This window comes from Nicotiana tomentosiformis, chromosome 12 (genome assembly GCF_000390325.3).
Source record: "Nicotiana tomentosiformis chromosome 12, ASM39032v3, whole genome shotgun sequence".
Lineage (NCBI taxonomy): Eukaryota > Viridiplantae > Streptophyta > Magnoliopsida > Solanales > Solanaceae > Nicotiana > Nicotiana tomentosiformis.
This window is the reverse complement of record NC_090823.1, coordinates 47,337,324-47,355,036: the sequence shown is the minus strand read 5'-3', so window position 1 is coordinate 47,355,036 and position 17,713 is coordinate 47,337,324. Positions and strand designations below refer to the sequence as shown.

At 41.3% G+C, this 17,713-nt stretch overlaps 2 long non-coding RNA genes across 2 annotated transcripts; one reads left to right on the top strand and one right to left on the bottom strand.

The window, feature by feature from the left end:
- Window positions 1-1,004: 1,004 nt before the first annotated feature.
- On the bottom strand, window positions 1,005-8,568 carry LOC138903461 (uncharacterized). Its single transcript, XR_011412543.1, has 3 exons — window positions 8,485-8,568; window positions 7,508-7,569; window positions 1,005-1,305 (listed from the first exon to the last, which is right to left on the bottom strand). It is a non-coding gene; the product is annotated as an uncharacterized lncRNA (long non-coding RNA).
- Window positions 8,569-8,720: 152 nt separating this feature from the next.
- On the top strand, window positions 8,721-10,883 carry LOC138903747 (uncharacterized). The gene is made up of 2 exons (XR_011413134.1): window positions 8,721-9,107; window positions 10,539-10,883. It is a non-coding gene; the product is annotated as an uncharacterized lncRNA (long non-coding RNA).
- The last annotated feature ends 6,830 nt before the right edge of the window (window positions 10,884-17,713 follow it).

The following is a 17,713-nucleotide window of genomic DNA, read 5'->3' as shown; positions in this document are numbered from 1 at the left end:
AAGTCTCTAACAAATACTCCTACTCAGGTTAATGGCTACCGCTGGTACATATCTTAGAACATGCACAAAAATGTGCAAAATTGTAGTATGAGTACAAAACATGGTACTAAGTAAGTATCAACTCTAGCTTCGAAGATGTGGTAACGAGGAGTAGACCTTGACACTTACTCACATTCCAGTAAGCATGTGAAAACATAATTAGAACAGGGAACAAGGCATGATATTATCAATCAAATCTAACAGTAGAAGTACAACTAATGTGGCTATGATTTTAGGACAAGGAGATAGAATACAATATCAGTTTTGTCAACTCTGTTCATAATCATGACATAAATCAGTCAACATTTGCATATTTAAGAGCCACTGCAAGAATCTAGGATTCAAATACATACTCATGATCCAATATCAATACCACATTGCACAAATCCATATACCTAACACTGGCCAAGTGTTTAAACTATGCTCCAAGTAGGGTGCTTTCTCACAGGACCCAAAGTAACATAGGTAATCATCTGACTATAGAGGGACGGATCCATATCGAAGCATTGTTGCAACATGCAACCTGATCTACTCATAATATAGTTGTCGCGTACAACCCAATCAACTCATAATAACTTTGTGGTCTACAACTCGATACAACCATAATACTATCCTTAATCAATAGTCAACATTTGCTCACAATGTCCTGAGGGCCAAAAATGTCATGCATTTTAACGTCTCATAACAGTTAAATATGTTCATTTGACATTCTTAAGTCTGATCATGATGTCATGCGTGAGCAAAATAATCCCTTATCTCCAATTAAATAAGACATAACCTTGAACATGCTTGTAAGCCATAATTATGAGCTCGACCGGTCCTCAACCGAGATACCCAGCCGAGCAAGTCTGTACAATACCTTCTACCCGAACTCACACATAAATAAAGAGAATATCTATTTCATTAATTAGGCCATGAAAAGATCATGTGAGCAATACTAATTTATTACCATTAGTTACATCATTTATAAGTCTCAAAATACATACACTTTCATAGTTTGAAGTGGAACATGTGATATAAATACAACATCTTTAGTTTGACTTTCCCAGAATAACAATACCACCCACACTATCTACGGAGCCTCTAACATATACAAAAGAGTAGCATGATGGTGTCGGCAACAAGGCTCCAACTATACCTCAAAAACAATATAGAGGACAAGAGATACAAGACCTCGAAATGAAATGGGGCTCACCAAGTTAGCTGAGGAGAGGGTGTACTGCTATCACTGATCGATACCGCCTCCTGTGGAACAACCTGCATCCCCTAAAGATGCAGCGCCCCCGACAAAGGTGACGTTAATACACATGAAATAGTACTAGTATGTAAAACTGAACACCCTCTCAATAGAATGAGTAACAGTAAAATGAGAAGGAAACGTGAAATCAATGAGAGCCTCAAACAATATCAAGGTGTCAAGTTAGGAGAAAGATAAATTTCAAGTATGTTTCAATATTTTTAAGTTGGGAGATATTTAGTACCGATACACCACCGTGCTTTATGCACGGAGTCCGATCTCAGCCCAATCGGCTAAGACATATCACCCCAAGACATCCAATCACAACACCACTATGTGCGCGACATGGCGACCGATCTCAGCCCGATCGGCTAAGCCGTCTCACCACAATGCCGTGTGGGTCGACATCACATCACATCTCGCTAGAAATAATCTCATCCCATTTAAGGGGAAATATATCAACACATCAATCTCATCCCATATACAGGGAAACAATCTCATCACATCAAGACGTTGATTTACCCCCCAATCACTCCTACACCAGCACGTGAGTTTCGGAGTTAAGTTATTCGACCTACCCTTCCTCCGTGACTAAAAGATGCTCCCAAAACATTTATTATTTAAAAGATTTACAACTCATTTCATAATCTTTCACACATCTTTCCATTTTATTGGCACAAGTGACCACAATTGTAATATCATTCTCGGCACATCGGCTGTATTTCATATTTCATACTCACCCCTTTAACTTTCAAGCGTTACCATGGATTATCATCAATAAGAGAATTTCAAATCAAGACTTTAAGTACACATACAAGCAAAGAAGAGTCTTAAGCACATTGAGTTTCTCTTCCTCAATTAGGCATACTAACATGCAATTGAAACATGATTTTTGAATCACAACACCTTTGTTGGGCATATCCACCAGCCATAGAATCCAAGAACCAGTACTAACAGCATAATCATAACACAATGATATAAAATAACATGGAAACAACACCGGCCACAATGCCATAAACATTACATTACGAAACAGGAGTATCCTTAACATAAGTTGTATAGGGGAAACATAATTTGTATAAAGTTAGCTTTTAATATTTTTTAATGGACACAACTGCATAGCTATTCAAATAAATGAGGACACTTCTTCTTCATCTCTTCCTCGTCTTCCCAGGTGGCCTCTTCGACCTATTAGTTTCGCCATAGCACTTTCACGGAGGCAATAGCATTGTTCTCAGCTTTCAAACTTACCTATAAAGAATGGCAACTGAAATCTCTTCATAAGTCAATTCCTCATTAACCTCTATAGTTTCAACCGGAACAATAAGTGATGGATCTCCGATCACCCTCTTCAATATGGATACATGAAACATCCGGTGCACTACAAACATCTCTAGAGGTAGTTCTAGCCTCTAAGCCACCTGGCCAATCCTCTGAATAATTATGTACGGTCCGACATACCTCTGACTCAATTTTTATTTCTTACCAAACCGCATTATACCCTTCATGGGGGAAACCTTCAAGAATACCTAATCATCCTCTTGGAACTCTAAATCCCTACGACATACATCCGAATAGGACTTCTGACGACTCTAGGCATTTCTCAACCATTCCTTAATGATCTTAACCTTCTCTATAGCCTGATGCATGAGGTATGGCCCTATCAACTCCGCTTCCCCAATCTATAACCACCCAATAGGAGATCTACATCTCCTGCCATATAGAGCCTCGAACGGCGCCATCTGAATGCTAGCATGTTAACTGTTGTTGTAGGCAAACTCTATGAGTGGCAAATGATCATCCTAGCTGCCCTTGAAGTTAAGAACACAAGCGCGCAACATATCCTCAAGTGTCTGAATGGTCTGCTCTACCTTCCCATCGATCTGTGGATGGAAGGTGGTATTAAGATTTACTTGAGTACCGAAACCTTGCTGAAATTTCTTCCAAAATTAGCCGTGAACTGTGCCCCTCGATATGAGATGATAGAAACTGGAGTGCCGTGCAACCTGACAATTTCATTGATACACAACTGAGCATACTGTTTCGCCATGTCGGTAACCTTAACAGGTAAGAAATATGCTGATTTTGTGAGTCGATCCACAATCACCCAAATCGAGTCGAACTTGCATGGAGTGCGAGGTATTCCTACCACAAAGTCCATATTGATCATTTCCCACTTCCACATTGGAATCTCGATGTTATGTGCCAACCCAACCGGGTCATTGGTGTTCGGCCTTCACTTGCTGACAATTTGGATATCTTACCACAAAGTCCGCTACATTCCTCTTCATATCATTCCACCAGAAGACTTCTTTAAGATCATTATATATCTTTGTAGAGCATGGATGCATGGAATACCTGGAAGTGTGAGATTCGGCCATGATTCTTTCCCAGAGACCATCCACATTAGGAACACGTAATCGCCCTTGGTACCTTAGTGTACCATCATCCATGCCAAGAGAAAAATCCATGGTATTATGTTAGTGAATACCCTCCTTCAACTGTACCAACAATGGATTGTCGTATTGCTTCTCCTTGAGTTCCACAACAAGCGATGTTTTAGCCCTATTTTGCACAACCATCCCTCCTTCACTAGAGTCCGTAAGACAAACTCCCAAACTAGCCAACCGATGAACCTCCTTGGCCAACGGCCTTTGATATGCCTCCAAGTGAGCCAAACTACACATAGATTTCCGACTAAGAGCATCCTCCACAACATTAGCCTTCCTCGGATGATATAGAATATCGATGTCGTAGTCCTCGAGTAGCTCAAGACATCTTCTCTGTCTCAGATTCATTTCCTTCTGTTTGAAAATATATTGAAGGCTCTTATGTCCCGTGAATATATCCACATGGACCCCATACAAATAATGAAGCAACATTTTCACTGCAAAAACCACCACCGCGAGCTTTAAGTCATGTGTTGGATAGTTCTTCTCATGATTCTTGAGTTACCTAGAAGCATAAGAGATCACCTTGCCTTGTTGCAATAATACACACCCTACTCCGATTCTCGAAGTATCACAATATACAACAAACCCATCCGTACCCTCTGGTAGGGTCAACATCGGTGTCGTAGTCAATCATGATTTCAACTCCTGGAAGCTCATTTTACAAGCATTTGACCATTGGAACTTAACTGCCTTCTGCATCAACTTAGTCAATGGAGAGTCAAGAGTAGATAACCCCTCCACAAACTTTCTGTAATACCCAACTAAGCCCAAGAAACTATGAATCTCTGTTGGGGTTGTAGGCCTCGTCCAATTCTTCACAACTGCAATCTTTTGTGGATCAACCTTAATTCATTCTGTGGAGATGACATGACCCAAGAATGTGATAGATTCAAGCAAAAATCCACACTTCGAAAACTTCACATACAACTTGTGCTGATATAGAGTCTGCAGAACTTGTGATGACATACAAAGGAATCTAGAAAAGGCTTGAAGACTTGATTCATAAGATCCATGAAAGTTGTCGTGGCATTTGTTAGCCCAAAGGACATTACCAGAAATTCAAAGTGCCCATATCGGGTCCTGAAAGCTATTTTCGGAATATCCTGTTCCCTAATCTTCAATTGGTGATACCCGAATCTTAAATCAATTATGGAGAAGTACTTAGCACCCTACAATTGGTCAAACATGTCATCTATCCTTAGCAGTGGGTACTTATTCTTGATAGTGACCTTGTTGAATTGCCGATAGTCAATACACATTCTCAGTGATCCATCTTTCTTTCTTACATAGATAACCGGTGCACCCCAAGGTGGCACACTCGGCCGGATGAAACCCTTCTCTAACAAGTCCTTCAGTTGCTCCTTCAGTTTCGTCAATACCGCTGGTGCCATTCTGTAGGGTGGAATAGATATAGGCTACATGCCTGGCATCACATGAATCCTAAAATTAATCTCCATGTCTGGTGGGATCCCAGGGAGCTCATCAGGAAAGACCACCACAAATTCATTCACCACTGGCACAGACTCAAGTGTAGGTACCTCAGCATCGGTGTCCGTAACCCGGACCAAATGGTAAATACACCCCTTGTTGATCATCTTCGTGGCCTTAAGGTAGGAAATAAACTTACCCTTTGTCACTACATCATCCCCCTTCCATTCAATAACTAGCTCATTTGGGAATTCAAACATAACGGTCCTAGTTCGGCAATCAAGCTGGGCAAAACATGAATAAAGCTAGTTCATCCCCATTATTACATCAAAATCTACCATTCCTAATTCAATGAGATCATCATGGTGTCCTAACCATGCACCGTGACAACACAATCCCTATAAACCCGCACGACCATAATAGACTCACCAATTGGAGTAGATACAGAGAACGGCTCATGACGTTATTTCGGTTCTATCCCAAATTCCATAGCAACATAGGGAGTGACATATGACAAAGTGGAAACAGGATCAATAAGGGCATATACACTATGAGATTGGACAGTTAATAAACTTGTGACAACATCTAGAGAAGCCTCTAAACTCTGGCGACCCCTCATAGCATAAAAATTGTTGGGTTCTCCCGAACTTTGTGAACCACCCCTAGCTGCACCACGCCCAGCGGGTGCTAGAGTGACTCGAGCTGGAGGAGGTATTGCGTATGTAATGGCTGCAGAACTGACTGGTTGTGCCATACCCCTGCCCACACTTTGGCGGGATGAACATCAACCCCTCTGAATGTTACCCCTCATGCGACACCCGTAACATATGGGTTGGTCCATGAAGCAGGCCCCAAAATGCATCTTCCCACATCTAAAGCATAGAGGCCTCCGCTGCTGCTGGAATCTCCCTCCAGGTCGACCCTGCTGGTAGGGTCCCTGTTGCCCTGACTGGTCCTTAAACGACTCCACTACTACTGACTGGGTGCTTGGGCAAATGCCACCATCTTCCTATAGTTCATATCAGAATTCAAGGCAACTGTAGCGGCCTCATTAATAACCAAGGGGCTGAGGCCATAAATAAACCGGCGCACTCTTGCCTCCATATTGGGCAACATGTAAATGGCATACTTGGATAGGCGCGCGAACCTCATATGGTACTCCCACGCACTCATCCTATCCTACTTTAGGCTCTCAAACTTAGCGCCATGAGCCACCTTAGTCTTGGCAGGCAAGAAATGGTCAATGAAGGCGTCAGCAAACTCACTCCACCTCGCCGAAGGGCTCCCCTCCTCACGGAAGTCCTCCCATATCTCAAACCAAGAATAGGCCACCCATTTCAGGCGGTAGGAGGAAACATCCACTCCGTCCATCTCAGTAGCACGTATAACTCGGAGGGTCTTGTGTATCTCATCAATAAAGACTTTAGGGTCCTCATCAGGATCAGTATCTGTGAACACTAGAGGATCCAATTGAAGAAACCTGTTCACCCTCGGAACTAGCGGAATCCCTGGGATGACTGGAAAAAGTAGGTGCAATATTCGATCTCTGGGCCTGGGAAGCCACTATCTGTGCCAACATGTATGGCTCCCCTAAGATCCCCATCACAAACATCGGGAACGGAATCTGGGGCTGGAGGTGGAACTGGAATATCAGCTTGAGGAATCGATGCACCCTCAGTACGTGTAGGAATTGGTTCGGTCGGAGCAGTAATAGTATAATTAGGCGGTATAGTAATTAGGGGAATATCCTCACTCCCAGGATGCTCACCCGCATCATCAAGTATAGAAAATCAAAAAAGGGTATTATTCCTAAATGCCCAAGTAGCCTCCTAATTATAGATGTGGTCGACAACACACTGATAAGAAGGACTCTACTAGACATGACTTCGAGACATCCTAGGAAACTTCAAAACTTTAGGCTCGGATACCAAGTTTGTCATGCCTCGACCTCGGGGAGAGCGACCTGCGCTCAACCGAGATAACCCGGTCGAGCAAGCATGTACAATACCTTCTACCCGAACTCACCCACGAATAAAGAGAAGATCTATTTCAATAGTTAGGCCAGGAAAAGATCATGTGAGCAATAAGAATTCATTACCATTAGTAACATCATTTATAAGTCTCAAAATACATACACTTTCATAGTTTGAAGTGGAACATGTGATACAAATACAACATCGTTAGTTTGACTTTCCCAAAACAATGATACCACCCACACTATGTCTACGGGGCCTCTAATAGATACAAAATAGTAGCATAATGGTAGCGGAAACAAGGCTCCGACTATACCTAAAAAACAATATACATAGAGGACAAGAGATACAAGACCCCAAAATGAAATGGGGCTTACCAAGTCAGCTGAGGAGATGGTGTACTGCTATCACTGATCGATATCGCCTGCAGTGGAACCACCTGCATCCATTAAAGATGCAGCGCCCCCAGCAAAAAGGACGTTAGTACATATGGAATAGTACTAGTATGTAAAACTAAAAACACTCTCAATAGAACGAGTAACAGTAAAATGAGAAGAAAACATGAAATCAATGAGAGTCTCAAACAGTATCAAGGTGTCAAGTTAGGAGAAAGATAAATTTCAAGTAAATTTCAATATTTTAAAGTTGGAAGATCTTTAGTACCGATACACCACCGTACTTTTAGCATAGAGTCCTATCTTAGCTCGATCGGCTAAGCCATATCACCCCGAGACATCCAATCACAACACCACCATGTGCGCGACATGGTGTCCGATCATAGCCCGATTGGCTAATTTGTCTCACCACAATGTCGTGTGGGTCGACATCACATCACATCTCGTGAGCAATAATCTCATCCCATTTAAGGAGATATATCTCAACACATCAATCTCATCCCATATACGGGAAAACAATCTCATCACATCAATACGGGGATTTACCCCTCAATCACTCCTACACCGGCATGTGTAGTTTGGGGTTTAGGTTATTTCGATCTACCCTTCTTCAGTGACTAAACGATACTCCGAAAGCATTTATTATTTATAGGATTTACAATGCATTTCATAATCGTTCACACATTTTTCCATTTCATTGGCACTAGTGGCCACACTTGTAATATCATTCTCGGCATGTCGGCCGTATTTCATATTTCATACTCACCCCTATAACTTTCAAGCGTTACCATGGATTATCATCAATAAGAGAATTTTAAATCAAGACCTTAAGTACACATATGAGCAAATAAAAATCTTAAGCGCACTGAGTTTCTCTTCCATAATTAGGCATACTAACTTGCAATTGAAACATGATTTTTAAATGACAACACCATTTGTAAGGCCCCGGAAAATTTTACCTAAGACCCGGGGTTTCGTGGTACCGAAGAAGGTTTATGTGTTGACAATTGTAGCCATTCTTGGAGTGGAAGAAAAATTGAAGAATTTGTTTTGGAAATACAGGGCATTTTCTGTGGTCATAGAACTGCTCTATGGACCGCAGATCTGCCGCAGACTGAGGCAGAAAAACTGGGAAAAATCTTGGACCATTATGCGGCCACATAATCGTTATGTGGGATGCGTAACGCATCGCAGACCCAGCTCAAAAGTTTTCGGAGGGAGGTTCTGTGCCGCATTATGCAACTGTAGAATGGGTCTGCGGATCGCAGACCAGTCGTAGAGTGGGGCAGAAGTGCCCATTTCCGGGGGCCATTATGCGTCCCATTGTGCGAACCGCAGAAGCATTATGAGGTCACATATGCGACCGCAGACCTGTGATGGGGCTCCTATTTTTCTATTTTTTGAACCCGTACCCATTATTATAAAACACCCTTGGGGATCATTTTAAAGGAGAAAGACATGCATTTCTAGAGAGAGGGAGTGAGATAGAGTGAGAGAGGAAGTTACTAAGCTCATCACCCATCAATTCTTGCTCAAAGTTGAAGAATTTGCAAGGAGAATTCACTAGGTCTTCATCCTAGAGGTAAGTTCCTACTCTATAGCCCTCAATTTCGTGAATTTAATTGTAAATAGGTAATAAGCCAAGCAATTCTTGGGTGTGGGAGTTAGCTATTTTACATACATGTACCATCTAGGGTAGTAGGGAGATGTTTTAGCCCTTTTGGGTGAACTTTGGGTAGTGGGATGAAAGAATCCACCATAGGAGGACATTGAAACCTTAATGCACACCTAGTGTTTGATAAAGTGCTCAAGTGAGCTGGAACTATGAACTCCTTCCTAGTTTTTGTTCAATTTTGCTATATTTTTAAATAGATCGACGAGGCTAAGTATTTTGGAATATTGTAGTAATTTAAAAAGGGTTCGAGGCAAGGTATGTTAGCTAAACTTCTCTCTTAGAATTGAATTCCCATGATGCTCTTGTAAATCCCGAGTTGTCCATTATGAATTGACTTTTCTGAATAAGTTTGGCATCGAATGATGTATATATATGAATATGTTCAAATGTGTTTCGGAATGTACTTATTAAATTGTGCTATTCTTCGGGATAGTATTTGAAGTATGAGTATGTATTAAAATGTTATGACTTCAAGTCAAGTCCAAATGAAAGTGATCAGATCAAATTGTATAAGATATCATATGTGCCTATGACCCTAATTTGCTCAAGTATGTGATTAAAGTCTTAATTTGAAAGGCCTTGTTGTTGATTATCCATGATAATGATTGAAAATGGAATAGTGAGCTTGAATTATGAAGTACGGCCAATGTGCCAAGAATGATATTGCGTTTTGGTAAATGATGCCAATAAAATGAATGACATGTAAAAGAATATGAATTGAGTGGTAAATACTTTTAATAACAAATGCTTTGGGTGTATCTATTAGCGACCGAGGAAGGGTAGGTCGGAACAACCTAACCCCGAAACTACACGTGCCAGTGTAGGAGGGATTGAGGGGTAAATCCATGTGTTAATATGATGAGACCGTTTCCCTTTATATGGGATGAGATTGGGGTGTTGAGATGTTTTCCCCTTAAATGGGATGAGATTATTTCTAGCGAGATGTGATGTGATGTCAATCCACACGGCATTGTGGTGAGACGGCGTAGCTGATCGGGCTGAGATCGGATGCCATGCCGCGCATATGGTGGTATTGTGAGTGGATGTCTCAGGGTGAGACGGCTTAGCCGGTCGGGTTGAGATCGGATTCCATGCTAAAATACGGTGGTATATCGGTGCTAAAGATCTCCCAACTTAAATTACCGAAACCTACTTGAAATTTACGTTTCCCCTAGTATGACACGTTGATACCGTTTGAGTCTCCTATTGATATCATGTTTTATTCTCCGTTTACTGTTGCTAGTTCTATTGAGAAGGTGTTTAGTTTTATATACTAGTACTATTCGATATGTACTAACATCCCTTTTGCCGGGGCCGCTACATCTTTAATGGATGTAGGTGGTTCCATAGCAGGTGGTATTGATGAGTGATAGCAGCACACCCTCTCCTCAGCTAATTTGGTGAGCCCCACTTCATTTCAGGGTCCTGTATCTTCTATCCTTTGTACATTGCATTTTGAGGTATAACCGGGACCTTGTTGCCGGCACTATCATAGCACTCGTTTGTTCCTGTTAGAGGCTCCGTAGACATAGTGTGGGTGTCTATTTTGGGAAAGTTAGAACTAAAAATGTTGTAATTGGATCATCTGTCCCACTTTAACTATAATTGTACAATGTACTATTTTGAAGAATTGTGTAAGGCCCCGTAAAATTTTGCAAAAGAAAAATAATATTTCATGGTGCCGGACTAGGCTTATGTGTTTGAGGATTGTAAAAATTCTTCGCGGCGAGCTTACGTGTTTAGGTTCAACAATGCACCGGAAAGTAAAGGAAAAGTTTTGGCAGAAAAATGCATTTCTGCGGTCCATTTTGCAATTGCAGAATCACTCTGCGGGCCGCATAATGGCCGCAGAAGTGAGACGGGAGAGGGCCAGTTTGGATGCAATTCTGCGGTCGACTATGCGACCGCAGAACAGGTCTGCGGGCTGCATAGTGACCGCAGACAGACAGATTTTTGCCGGTTCTGGACAGCTATTATGCGACTGATATGCGGTCCATATATTGATTATGCGATCGCAGACCTTGTTCTGGAGATCCATTTTTGGGTTTTTAAAACCAGACCCTACTTCGTTAAATACACATTTTGGGCTATTTTTGAGCTAAAATCTAACATTTTAGAGTGAGAGAGAGTGCCCAAGAGTGAGAAGGTGTTCTTCAAAAATTGTTCTTCAATTCTTGCTCAAATTTTGGAAGATTAAGAAGGGAAACTCACTAGGTCTTCATCCTAGAGGTAAAATTCTACCCCCTAACCCCTAATTTAGAAATTATCTAAAAATGGGTAAGTAGCAAGATAATTTTTGGGTATGAGAGTTGTTTATTTTACATGCATGTGATATCAAGGGGTTTAGGAAGATTGTTGAACTAAGCATGGTAAAGATTGGGCTGTGGGATGATGGAATTCTCCATAAAAGGACCTTGAAACCTTATGCACACCTAGTGTTTGAAAGAAATGCTCAAATGAGCTAGAACCATGATTATCTTCCTAATTTTGGTTCAATTTGTTATATTTCAAAAATAGATTGAAGTTTCTAAGAATTCTGGAATATTTAGAGTGTAAGTAAGCTCAAGTGAGGTATGTTGGCTAAACCTTTCTTTAAGAATTGGAATTCCTATTATCCTTGTAGGTTCTAAGATGTTGATTACAATCGGATATTCCGATAAGTTTTGTGATAAATATATATTCAATTCGTGTTTCAAATGCTCTTATCATATTGCATTATAAATTGAGGATGTGTTCCAAACTATGGATTTTGTATCCACATGTTATAATTTCAAGTCGTGATTTATGTGAAGGTTATTATGCCAAGATGTGTAGAAATTGTGATTGTGATACACCTCCACCCGCATATATTGGGGTGAGGTGTCATGACCGCTTTGTGTAGGGATTATGGTATTGTGGAACTGAACCTCCACTCTCATACATTGGGGTAAGGCAGTACGCCCGCTTTGTGTATAGTATTGGTATTGTTGTGGAACCACCACCCACATATTAATATTGGGATGAGGCGGCATAGCCGCTTTGTGTTGGTATTGGCATCATTGATGCATTTCAACCCGCATACATTGGGGTGAGGCGGCATAGCCACTTTGTGTAGGTTCTTGGTATTGTGGTTATACATCCACCCGCATATATTGGGGTGAGGCGATAGGGCCGCTTGAGTAGAGTTGTGGTATTGTACTTACACCTTCACCTGCATTCATCAGGTGAGGTGGCGGGGACCCTTTGTGTAAAGATGGTTATAGAGGATCTCATATTAAATCCTATGAATGTTATTGATAGCTCTTAATAAGCTTGATCTGGTTTAAACGGTTATCTATATTATTTTATTACCGCCCTCATTCAGCATATTCATATTGTATTTCCGAATTCTTAAATTGGTGTTTGGTTTATTCGACGGTACTAATGTCCCTTTTGCCGAGGGAGCTGCATCTTTAAAAAGATGCAGGTGACTCCACAGCAGGAGGTATTGATTAGTGATAGTAGTACACCTTATTCCCAGTTGACTTGGTGAGTCCCACTTCATCCCGGGGTCATGTATCTTTTGTTCTTTGTGTATTCTGTTTGAGGTATAGCTGGGGCCTTGTTGCCGGCATTATCATTGTACTCTTTTTTTTTTTATCTATAGAGGCTCTGTAGACATAGTGTGGGTTGTGTATTGGTGCTGGAAAAGACAAACTATGTTATGTTGTGGTTGTATTACTTGTCCCATTTGAGACTTTAAAAATGATGAAAACTATTGGTAATGAATTGGTGTTGTAGACATGATCACGTTTTTGTCTAATTAAGGAAAATATGTATTATCTTCATTCATGGATGAGTTTGGGTAGAAGGAAATCTAACAGGCTTGCTCGGTCGGGTTCATTCAGTTGAGTGTCAGTCGCGCTCCTCGGTTTTGGGGCGTGACAACTTGTGAATGACTTCTTACTGACTAATTAATGAATTTCATTCTTCTCTTTATTTGTGGGTGAGTTGGGTAGACAGCACTGTGTAGGGTTGCTCGACCGGGGTAACTCTGTTGAGCGTCGGCCGTGCTCCCCGAGGTCGGGGCGTGACACCTTTGGTACATTGATCATACTAGATTACATCCTCGGAGGGAATCATGATATAATAGTAGGAACTGATCCCAACGGCCACCAAAATCAATAGCACATGCTCTTAACATATCCTCAAGGATCTAAATGGTCCACTTGGACTTACCACCCATTTGTAGGTGAAATACAGTGCTAAGCTCCACCTGCATGCCCAACTATCACTAAAAAGCTCTCCAAAAGTGTGATGTGAATTGAGAACAACGGTCTGAGATAATAGAAATAAGCACAACATGCAAATAGACAATCTCGATGTAGATTTGGGCCAACTTCTCATAAGTGTAAGAAGTCATGACGGAATAAAATGCGTAAACTTTGCCAATTTATCCAAAATGACAAAACATAGCATCAAACTTCCTCAAAGTATGTGGAAATCCTACCAAAAAGTCCATAGTAATGCGCTCCCATTTCCACCCTGGTATATCTAACCTCTGAAGCAAACAACCCGGTTTTTTATTGCTCATAATTGACCTGATGACAATTCAAACACTACGAAACATGACCAACGATGTCCTTCATCATCCTCCGCCACCAATAATGGTGCTTTAAATCACGATACATCTTCGTAGCCCTTGGATCATCATACTTACAATATTGTGTCCTCAAGTCCAAGCAAATAGGGATCATCATACTGACGAGCCTTAATGGGCTCAAACAAGGACGACTGCGCAATAACACTAGCAAGATCTCTAATAGGCTCAAAAATATCCAATCTAACAAATTTGTTAGCCAAATCCTAAACATCCATAGCCAAAGGCCTCTCCACATCTAGAATAAATGCCAGACTCCCCATATTCTCTGTCTTCCTCCTTAAAGTATTTGCTACCACATTTGCCATACCCGGATGATAAGAGATAGTGATGTAATAATCCTTCCACAACTCTAACAACCTTTGTTACCTCAAATTTAGATCCTTCTACTTGAAAAAATGCAGAAGAATCCGATGATCAGTATAAATTTAACATGATACACCATACAGGTAATGCCTCAAAATCTTAAGCGCATGCACAATAGCTGCCAACTACAAATCATGAACTGGATAATTCTTCTCATGGTACTTCAACTTTTGTTGATGCATAAGCAATCACCCTACCATCCTGCATCAACACCGTACCAAGAACAACGTGTGGGCTATACAAAAACTGGAGTAGTAGTCAAAGCAGCCTTGAGCTTCTAAAAGCTCTCCTCACACTCATCGGACCATCTAAAAGGAATACCTTTCTGAGTCAACTTGGTCATTAGGGCTTCAATGCATGAAAACACCTCCACAAAATAATTATATCGCCAGCCAAACCCAAGAAACTCCTAACCTTTGCAGTTGTAGAAGGTCTAGGCCAACCCTAAACTGCCTCAATCTTCTTCGAATACACTTTGATACCATCACTAGATACCACGTACCCAATAATGATATTGAATCGAACAAGAACTCGCACTTGAAAAACTTTGCATACAACTTCTTCTCCCTCAGAATGCGAAGCACAATCCTCAAATACTGATCATGCTCCTCCCTACTAAGGAAATATACCAAGATGTCGTCAAGGAACACAGTATGGCTGAAACATATTGGTTATCAAATGCATGAAAGTTTCTGGGGCAGTAGTCAAACAACAAGACATTACCAAAAAACTCATAAAATCCATAACAAGCTTTGGAAGCCAGTTTAGAGATGTCAGAAGGCCTTCAACTGATGGTAACTTGATCTTAAATAAATCTTCAGGAACACATTGACATCCTGAAGCAGATCAAACTAATCATCAATACGAGGCAATGGATACTTGTTCTTGATACACATCTTGTTCAACTACCTATAATCAATGCACATCCTCACATAACCATCATTTTTCTTCACAAACAACACCAGTTCACCCCAAGGAGAAGCACTTGGGGTGATGAATCCCTTATCCAAACACCCATTCTCAACCATCCACTGAGCCTTTAGACATAAGATTAGCTTGTTAGGGTTATGCCCAAGATAACCCTTCCATTCCAACCTTGGCAATCCTTGCATATCTAACGTCACAGTCTTAGCGTGACAATCAGGAATAGCATAGTACAGAGATAGACACTTTTTACCCAAAATCATATCAAACAACCAAATCGAACAAATTGAAACTGAAACCCGGAGCAAAACCTTCTCTCCCACCATCAATGTTACATCACGACCCCACCGATCAGCATAACTATTATGCCTAGATTGTGTTGTACAAAGACAATCTTGAATCAACTAGACTTTTTCTAAGGCATCCCGAACCAAATCAGTGCCCAATAACCTAGCCTATCCCGGCTCAAACCAACCAACTAGAGAACGACATTGTCTCCCACATAGGGCCTCAAAAGGAGCCATCTGAATACTCGAGCAGTAATTGTTGTTGTAGGCAAACTCTATAAGCAAAAGGAACTGATCCCAAGAACTCCCAAAATCCATAACATAGGAACGTAGCATATCTTCCAAGATATGAATGGTGCGCTCGGACTGCCCATCCGTCTGGGGTGAAATGTTGTACATAACTCAACCCGTGTGCCTAACTCACGACGCACGGCTCTCCAAAAATGTGATGTGAACTGTATTCCTCGATCAAAGATAATGGACACCGGCACACCGTGGAGAAGAACAATCTCACAGATTATATATATATATATATCTGAGCCAGCTGCTCTGAAGAATAGGTAGTCATCGCTGGAATGAAATGTTCCAACTTGTTCATCTTATCTACAATAACCCATACTACGTTATATTTCTTCAAAGTTAGTGGGAGACCAACAACGAAATCCATGGTAATATGCTCCCAGTGACACTCGGGAATCTCAAGTATCTTAAGCAAACTACCTGGCCTCTTATTCTCTTACTTCACATGTGTCACCCCCCGACCTCGTGGAGTGCGACCGGCTCTCAACCTAGATACCCTAGTCAAGCAAGACTACTTGATGCCTTCTACCCAACCTTACCCATGAACCATATAAGAATCAGTAATAAGAGATATACATGAGAAGAGTAAAGTGTTCCACATTTTTTTTCCTTTACTCAAAGGGTATTCCTGTACAATTTTCAAAAGAACAGAATATCTACAGAACCTCTAAGTACAACAGAAGAGTAGTATGGAAGTGTCGGCGACAATGCCCCTGCTTTACATCAAAACACTAAGTACCACGTCAAGTGACATAAGGCCAGGAACAGAATAGAGCTCACCAGAACCTGATGATTAGAGGGTAACTGCTAATGAGGATCCAAGCTACCCTCTGACGAACCAACTGCATCCATTGAGGATGCAGCGCCCCGGGCGACAGGGACGGTAGTACATTTGATGACCCGATAGGTCATCTAGAGTTTTAAACCTTAATTCTGTATTTTGAAGCCTCCAATAGCTTCCTTAAACCTTCCTTGATTTACGTGCATAGTCTGGTTGTTTTTTCGAAAGGCTTTTATGTTAAAAATTGATAAAATATGAAATTTTATCTTAAAAATCCATTTGAGTTGACTACGGTCAATATTTTTAGCAAACGGATCCGGACCCATATTTTAACGGTCTCGGTGGATCCGTATCGTGATTTGGGATATGGGCGTATGCTCGGAATTAAATTCGGAGGTCCCTAGCTCGAGTTATCGCTTTTTGTCGAAAACTGAAAGTTTTAAGGCTTATTGACTTTAAAGAATTGACCAAATTTTTACTTTGTTGATACCGGGTCCGTATTTTGGTTCCAAAACCCGGTATAGGTCCATTACTATATTTATGACTTGTCTGCCAAATTTGGTGAGAAACGGAGTTGGTTTGACGTGATTCGGACGTCCGGTTGTTAAAAATAGAAATTTTAAAATTTCATTGAAAACTTCATTGGATTTGGTGTCCGCTTCATAATTCTAGGTGTTATTTTGCTATTTTGATCATGCGAGCGAGTTTGTATGAGATTTTTGGACTTGTGTACATATTTGGTTTGGAGCCCCGGGGGCCCGGGTAAGTTTCGGATAGGCTACGGATGATTTAAACTTAGAAACATCGGGTTTTTTGGACTTCTGCTGGTTTCTGGTGTAATGTACTTCGTGATCGCAAAGCTAGTACCGCAATCATGAAGGGGGAACTTGGTAGGGGAGGATTTTACTCTATGCAAACACGAAGGACTGTACACGAACGCGAAGTGGAGGGGGGGCTGCCCTTCGCGAACGCGGACAGTGTATCGCGAACGCGTAGCTTTGTGGACCTGGGGGAGTGGAACTGACCAATACTCTTCGCGAACGCGGCACAAGGCTCGCAAACGCGTAGGCTATTTGAGCCGCTGCTTCGTGATCGCGTCAGGCCCTTCGCGAACGCAAAAAAGGCATGACGCCCAGTGATTAAAAACAGACCAAAAACTGGATTCATTCATTTTTTCATAAACTCTCCATTAGAGCTCAGCCTAGAGGCGATTTTTAAGAGAAAACTCAACATCAAT